Source organism: Brachypodium distachyon, chromosome 4 (assembly GCF_000005505.3).
Source record: "Brachypodium distachyon strain Bd21 chromosome 4, Brachypodium_distachyon_v3.0, whole genome shotgun sequence".
Taxonomy (NCBI): Eukaryota; Viridiplantae; Streptophyta; class Magnoliopsida; order Poales; family Poaceae; genus Brachypodium; species Brachypodium distachyon.
Genome location: NC_016134.3, coordinates 4597125 through 4604245, shown reverse-complemented (window position 1 = coordinate 4604245; position 7121 = coordinate 4597125). Strand labels below are relative to the sequence as shown.

The 7121-nt window shown below is 43.9% G+C and overlaps 1 long non-coding RNA gene across 2 annotated transcripts; it reads left to right on the top strand.

Annotated features, from left to right (window-relative positions):
• Window positions 1–318: 318 nt before the first annotated feature.
• On the top strand, window positions 319–6023 carry LOC104584382. Of its 2 annotated transcripts, XR_001407596.1 has the most exons (6): window positions 319–715; window positions 1215–1414; window positions 1898–2919; window positions 3553–3597; window positions 4745–4849; window positions 5702–6023. It is a non-coding gene; the product is annotated as an uncharacterized LOC104584382 (long non-coding RNA). The 2 variants fall into 2 exon arrangements; XR_732079.1 differs by lacking the exon at window positions 1898–2919.
• The last annotated feature ends 1098 nt before the right edge of the window (window positions 6024–7121 follow it).

The window sequence follows — 7121 nt, the reverse complement described above, 5'->3', positions numbered from 1 at the left end:
CAATTTCTCTATAAAAACCATCATTTCTATGGAATTGTCTCTCACTCTACAAATCCATGTGGTAGACAAACATGATTTTTGAATCGAAAATCAAATTCAAACAAAAGAAATCTATGAAAAATTAGGGTTCATTTCATAAAATGAGGGGTGCCAAACCATGTGTTAGTTTTTTTATTTTTTATTTTGAGGGAAATGTGTTACGGAGTACTTCATTTTGCCTGAGTCGGTAAGATGGGGTACTCCACGTGCTCCTGGATTTACTCCCGGACACGCGAAATACAGAATAGGCGCTGTAGTCGGAGGAAATTACCCACGCTGCCACACACTTACCGGTTTGCCCCAGCCGAAAAATTCCCCACTCCTATTCGCCCCGAGCCCCCCGACAAAACTTGAGGCGACGGCAGGCGAACCCTAGCGCCGCCGCCGCCCCACCTCTGCCACATCGTTTCCGCCAAACCCTCCTCATCCTTCTCCGCCAACTCCTTCTCGTTATCCTCCACCCCTAGGGGACCTCAGCTCCGTCGGGCGAACCCTGTTCATCGGTCGCTGCCGACTCTGCCTTCGGTGGCCGCCACTTCCGCCCTTCGCCGATCGCGGCCGACTCTGCCTTAGGTCGCCGCCAATTCCGCTGTTCTTCGGCCGCCTGCACACCCTTGCAGCCACCGGCCGCCGCTCCGAGGACCGCGTCGTCTTCAAGCGCTTCTCCAAGCCCAAGGTGAGCGCCCTCCTGCATCTCCGGTTTGTTCGTTTGTTCCTGTCCGCCAAACTGAACTAAACCGATTCACCTCCGCTGTATAAACAGTTCCTCCCTCTGCTTGATTCTGGAGGTTCTTGATGTCCGATTCCATCTTTCTTGGCACTTTTTAAGATGCGTTACTCCTACGTACCTGAAAAATAACAAAGGATTAGGCATTTAACTAGGTAATAAAATTAGGAATTGAGAGATGGAAACGAACTGGATGATATACTTCCTATTTCTTCTCAAGATTTTTCCTCACTCCAGTTGTGATCGTATACTAGCAAGTAGAACGAATTTCTCAAGCTACTGTTCCGTGCTAGGCTCCCTCTGCTTGATGGTCTGCTTCTGAACATAATACTGTTGCTGTGCTGCTGTTACCTGCTTCTTCTTCTTCTTCTGCTGCTAACTGATTTGCTTCTTATTTTTGGCTGATTTGTGTGCATGAATGCTACTGACTACTGTTGTTCTTACGCAGTGCTAGGCCCATCTTCATTTACTCCTCGACGTGCGGCCCCGTCGTCGCGTCGCCGTCCCGTCACCACCGCCTCTCCTAGCGGCCGACTCTGCCTTCTGTTGCCGCCACCTCCTCTGTACGTCGGGCGCCTGCTCACCCTTGCCGACACCGGCCGCAGCTCTGAGGACCGCATTGTCTTCAAGCGCTTGTGCAAGCCCACGGTGAGCTCCCTCCTGCAGCTCCGGGTTGTTAGTTTGTTCCTGTCCGCCAAACTGAACTGAACCGATTCACCTCCGCTGTATAAACAGTTCCCCCCTCTGCTTGATTCTAAAGTTTGTTGATGTCCGATTCCATCTTTCTTGGCACTTTTTAAGATGCGTTACTCCTACGTAGCTGAAAAATAACGAGGATTAGGCATTTAAATAGGTAATATTATTAGGATTTGATAGATGGAAACGAACTGGACGATGTACTTCTATGTCCTTTCAAGATATTTCCTCACTCGAGTTGTGATCGTGTACTAGCAAGTAGAACGAATTTCTCAAGCTACTATGCCGGGCTAGGCCCCCCTCTGCTTGATGGTCTGCTTCTGAACAGAATACTGTTGCTGTGCTGCTGTTACCTGCTTCTGCTGCTGCTAACTGATTTTGCTTCATACTTTCTGCTGATTTGTGTACATGAATGCTACTGTTGTTGTTCTGCAGTGCTAGGCCCATCTTCGTTTACTCCTCGCCGTGCGGCCCCGTCTTGTCGCTGCCGCCTCTCCTTGCGGCCGTGTCCTTCCGAGCCATCCTGTTGCCGTCCCATACTTAGTCCAGCACAGCTTGCCGTCACATCGACCGTTTGTAAGCGCTTCAGGCTCAAGGTCCTCCGGTCCCACCCCTTGATGGGGACCACGGCTATATTTGTCATTGGGCGCCCGTCGTAAAGCATTGCTGTGGGTCTGTGTTCTATATTACGTTTGAGCCTAGACTTGATGAGATGAAATCTATAAAAGAAAGAGTTAAAGAAGTCCGCACGGTGCCTGTTAGTGATCAGATAGAATGTGCTCGACGCTCTTATGTTTGCAATGGGTATGTCGCCCGGGCCCAAGATGATAGCTTGCTTATTCTGACGTGCGCACACATACTGCAGCATGTATTTAGTGGTTCCAAACCAATCACAGCTCGGGAAGTCAATAGCTTGTTGTCAGTTACAGCACTTTGTTTCCACCATGATATTGATTTTCAGAACTATGGTTACATTGGTGAAAGGGCACCTGCTCGAGCCTGGGTCTTGGCGATCAATTGCAAATCTTACTTGTTTCTACTTCGGGTGTGGAAAGCAGATATTAGTGCAGCCACTGGTGGGGGGCGTTGTCAGAGAATACATCGTCCATTGATAGTTAGACCCGATACAACATTAGTAGGAGAGATATGTTGTTTCTTATCTTGGCTGCATCTTTTGCCGGCAATTTTTGCTGCGGGACACGTTGGTGTGCTCAGACGGATCACGGAAATGAGTTTTAATCAATATCGATATGATGTGAATCTGTTGGAGGCCAACATTGAGAGTGACGACGGTGCATCTAGGGCTCCTTTGCTTGATGGCCAAAGCTACGTGATCGGTCTATTACATAGGGCCGCCGGCGGGAAGCATTCTTATTTGGTCTCTCGATCGACAATTTCAAAATTTCTGAGCGAGCATATTTAGTTGGTTCTTCTCTTCTTGCATACCTACGCTGCAGGTTATTTTTCTGAAACTTATAATTTTATTTTCTCTCTCTTATGATTCTAGCAACTGCAGAAGGGTGCACAATATGTTTTCACCTTATAATTCTAGAAGCTGGTGAAAGGTTGTTTTTTGTAGGAGACCTATCATTATAATGCTATCCGAATTGTAAACATGTCTGGGTATGCAGTTGGTGCAAATGAGTTCCTCTTGGATAGCACATGATGACAAAAAACCTTATCTTAGGAAACTCATAGTTATTTTCTGAAACTCATAATTTTATTTTGGATAGCACATGATGACAATAAACCTTATATACAGGTAACTTGTGTTTTAGGTTTTAACATATGTTCACAATCCATGATACTTTTTTGGTTTACTTATACCCTCGATTTAGTACTGTTGCAGTAATGATGACAATAAACCTTATCTGCAGGTAACTTGTGTTTTAGGTTCTAACATATGTTCACAATTCATGATACTTTTTTGGTTTATTTCTTATACCCTCGATTTAGTGCTGTTGCAGTACTTCTAAAGGATCTAGTTAGTTACCAGGACAAAATCTAGTTAATAGCTTTTTCTGACCTTACTTCTTCATATGTACTCTTATCAACTTTATAGCTAAGATGTGCATATTGTTGTTATTCAGTTCTCTAAAGGCAAACTTGGAATCAAGTTCAAGCCAGTCTTGAAGGTATGTAATATAAGTTATTATGTATATCTATGCATTCATCTGTTGATAAAGTAAATTGCTCCAGTATTGCCAGTGGTTATGCATCTTGCCAAAGGCTAGAAATCACTATGATGCTGGAGATAATTGCCCCATCTGCTTTATATCTGTAGAGATTTTACACGCGGCGACCCTAACACCCACTCTTGAGGACCTTTGCACACTACACTACTTGGAATATCAAACTTGTGGGAACTCAACACTTTATTCACTATTTCAATATTGGTACAACACTATCTTTAGTGGCTACCCTACACACAACCCTACCATGATAGCTCAGTTCTCTATTTGGTGTGGTGATACACTACTTGTGGTGATTGTGGTACACCTATGAGGTGGGGGCACTCCTATTTATACTTGTACAAGACCATGTGGTATATCCCACTACAATTCTCTAGAATACTCTACATGTATCCTAGTTCTAGAGAATTCTCACTTATTCTTGAAACTTATCTTAACTATGTCCTTCCATGGTAAATTGCAACACTCTTCAAGTAATCTCTCAAGGCTTCTAGAATATTCATATCTTTTCATATTCACTGGAAAGCTCCTTGTAAATATCTTCTCCTCCACTAATCCAAGGTATTCTAGCATCTTCTCAAAATATGCATAACTAATTCCCAATACTCTCCAATTATCCAGAATGTTCCAGAATATTCTCAAGTATGCATTGCTATTTCTCAACAATATCCTTTGTCTATGCAAGCATGCCTAGTGGAATATATTAAACCAAATCTTTGTACATGAATCACTTTAATTTGGATCATCTAGCATCAGAAAGTGCAGCTTACATTCTCTGTGCCATCCATCTAGTTGGGAAATGTGGTCCAAACAAATTGCATTTATTCATCCTACTCCCTCCGTCCAACAAAAGATGTCTCAACTTTGACTAAATTTGAATGCATCTATACACTAACTCATGTCTAGATACATCCAAATTTTGACAAACTTGAGACATCCTTTGTTGGACGGAGGGAATATATGATTTGCAGATTACCACAACTTGTGTATAAATTTGCAATAAGGTCAAGCATATCCACCAAAATTAATCTTAATCTTCTTAATTTTTGTCTATTGATTTCTAGCTGACTTTTCTTCTGCTGCTGTACAGTTTCCACCTTGTCACAAGGATGTGGGTTTCTGGATTAGTGATGAATGTACAGAAAACAATCTATGTGTGTTTGTTAGAGGAATTGCTGGAGATCTTGTAGAGGAGGTATGGGCTTGGTTATTTCAGTGCATAGCTGTAGATCAAATTTTTGTTAAGCACTTGCCTTGGTTTCCTATATGTCCCTGCAAGCTTATTTCCTGTCTACTGTAATCTTACTGGCAAGGTGTTAGTGCCAGGTTTCCCTTGCATTATTATATCTCCTTTTGCTAGTTATGGTACGTTATGTTATTTCCGTGGGTCATGACTCCTTTCGAAGTCCACAACAACACATAACATGCATGCGTATTAGGCAAACTCTTTCACTGTGATGTGATTATGTAGCTTAATCTCCTTATATTGGAATACTGGTATCTGTTGGTGATATTTAGGAGCCTAACCTTCTGTATCTAGCATTATTAACCTGTGATATCGTGGCATTTGGTAGGTCCATGTCTCAAGCTAAAATGTTGCTCTTTTAGAGGTAAAACTAATCAATAATTTACAAATACTCCATTGGCACAGATACTCCCTCTGGCCAGAATTACTTGTCGAAATATTACATGTATCTAGACACTTTTTACACATAGATACATCCGTATTTGAGCAAATTTGAGAAAAGTAATACCGGTCGGAGGGAGTACCATTTTTCATGAGTTGGGCTCTAGCATCGTCCAGGGACAAATAGGCGGACACTCCATTGGATCCACTTGATTGCTCCGATAGTATTTTGTAGGTCACCAAAGAGGAGTGTTGTCTAGGTTGTACCGGAGAGACTAGCCCTGCTCCTTTAAGCATTCCAGTCTTGTAAACTTGTAATCCATATCTTGCAGTTCTTTCTTAATTGAGTATGAAATATATTTCCGGGCATTTATTTTATGTTGTGGAAATATCCACCTCACCAAATCTCGACGCTTTCAGGTACCATCTGATGGTCCATCCAGAGTTTAAGGATGCAAGGGTTGCATGCGACTTCAAAGAGTCATACTTTGCTGTACAGTAGCCAGGATTGAATTGCTTTGACGAACCTCGTATGGCTAAATGGTTGAATTGTGATAGGAACTACATACGGCTAAAATGGTTGAAATGTGGTGGTAACTGGTGGTATGTATATGTCCCCTCCGAGGTTAACTTCGGCACTTTGGAGATATATCCGATATGCTTGTTATGTTCCAACACCGTATGAACTAGACGGTTATGTGTGCATTTTGGAGATATATCCGATATGCTTGTTATGTTCCAACACTGTGTACTTCGCCGCACGGTTATGCGTACTTCGCCGCACCGCACCGTATGTTAGACTGCTCGACCTGGTTATTGGTTTTTTGTTCTTTGATCCTGTTTGCTTACTCTTTTTTTTTCTTGAGGGAAAACAGCTCTTCATTGATTGTGCCGCATGGTTACAAGACCGATTAACGTGACAAAAGCACATAATCAAAAGACGTCGCCAGTATCTTGATGGCCTTGAACCACCACACCAATGACACTTCTGTCCACTGAAGGAGAAAGTAGTTGCGGCACCAGCGATAAACAGTCGGACTGAAGAACAATATTAGTATAGCCTTCTTCCAATGCAACGGAGATAGCTCGCCGAGATGCAAAAGCTTCGGCAAGCTCGGGATCAATCACATCAACAAGAATCTCACTACACGCAGTCAGACAAATGGTGACCTTGTTTTTTTTTTTTTTGAGTTTCAATCATCTCAATATTCGTCTTAGATTGCATGGCAATCGAACGTGGTAACCTTGCTGGCTCGCCATTGAGAAATGCATTGTGTGTCTCCCAAATGTGCCAGATTACAGTAGCAAGGACCATGCACTGATGAGGCGAAGCCGGAAGCTCTGGACAAGAATTCAAGAACCCAAAACTAGCAAGGACCACCCCCAGTTCCAGTACTCTCCCCACCACCGCCGTTAAAATCCCCTCCTCCGCCTCCAGTACCATCCCAGCCACCACCAGCTCCTGTGAGATCGCCGCCTCCTCCGGTGTTCCCACCGCCGCCACTAGCCGTCCCATCGCCTCCTCCGCCAACGCCATCACCGCCTCCGCCGGCCCCAACAGAAATCATACTGCCACCGATCAAAGCACAGAACTACATGTCACCGCCGCCGCCTCAATTCCAAGGATACTAATCATCAAGCGCGAGGGAAGCCGGCTGGAGAAAGACCATGAGGACGAACGACGAGAGGGTTGGATCACGACGCGCTATGGTGATTCTTCTTCATCACCTAGCTCGGCTGGTTCGTGCCTTGTGTTCTTTTTTCTAGGTCACGTTGGTTTTATTAATCCACAAATTAAGCTGGGAATTTTTTTGTGCCAATTGTTGTGCAGTCCGGAAAA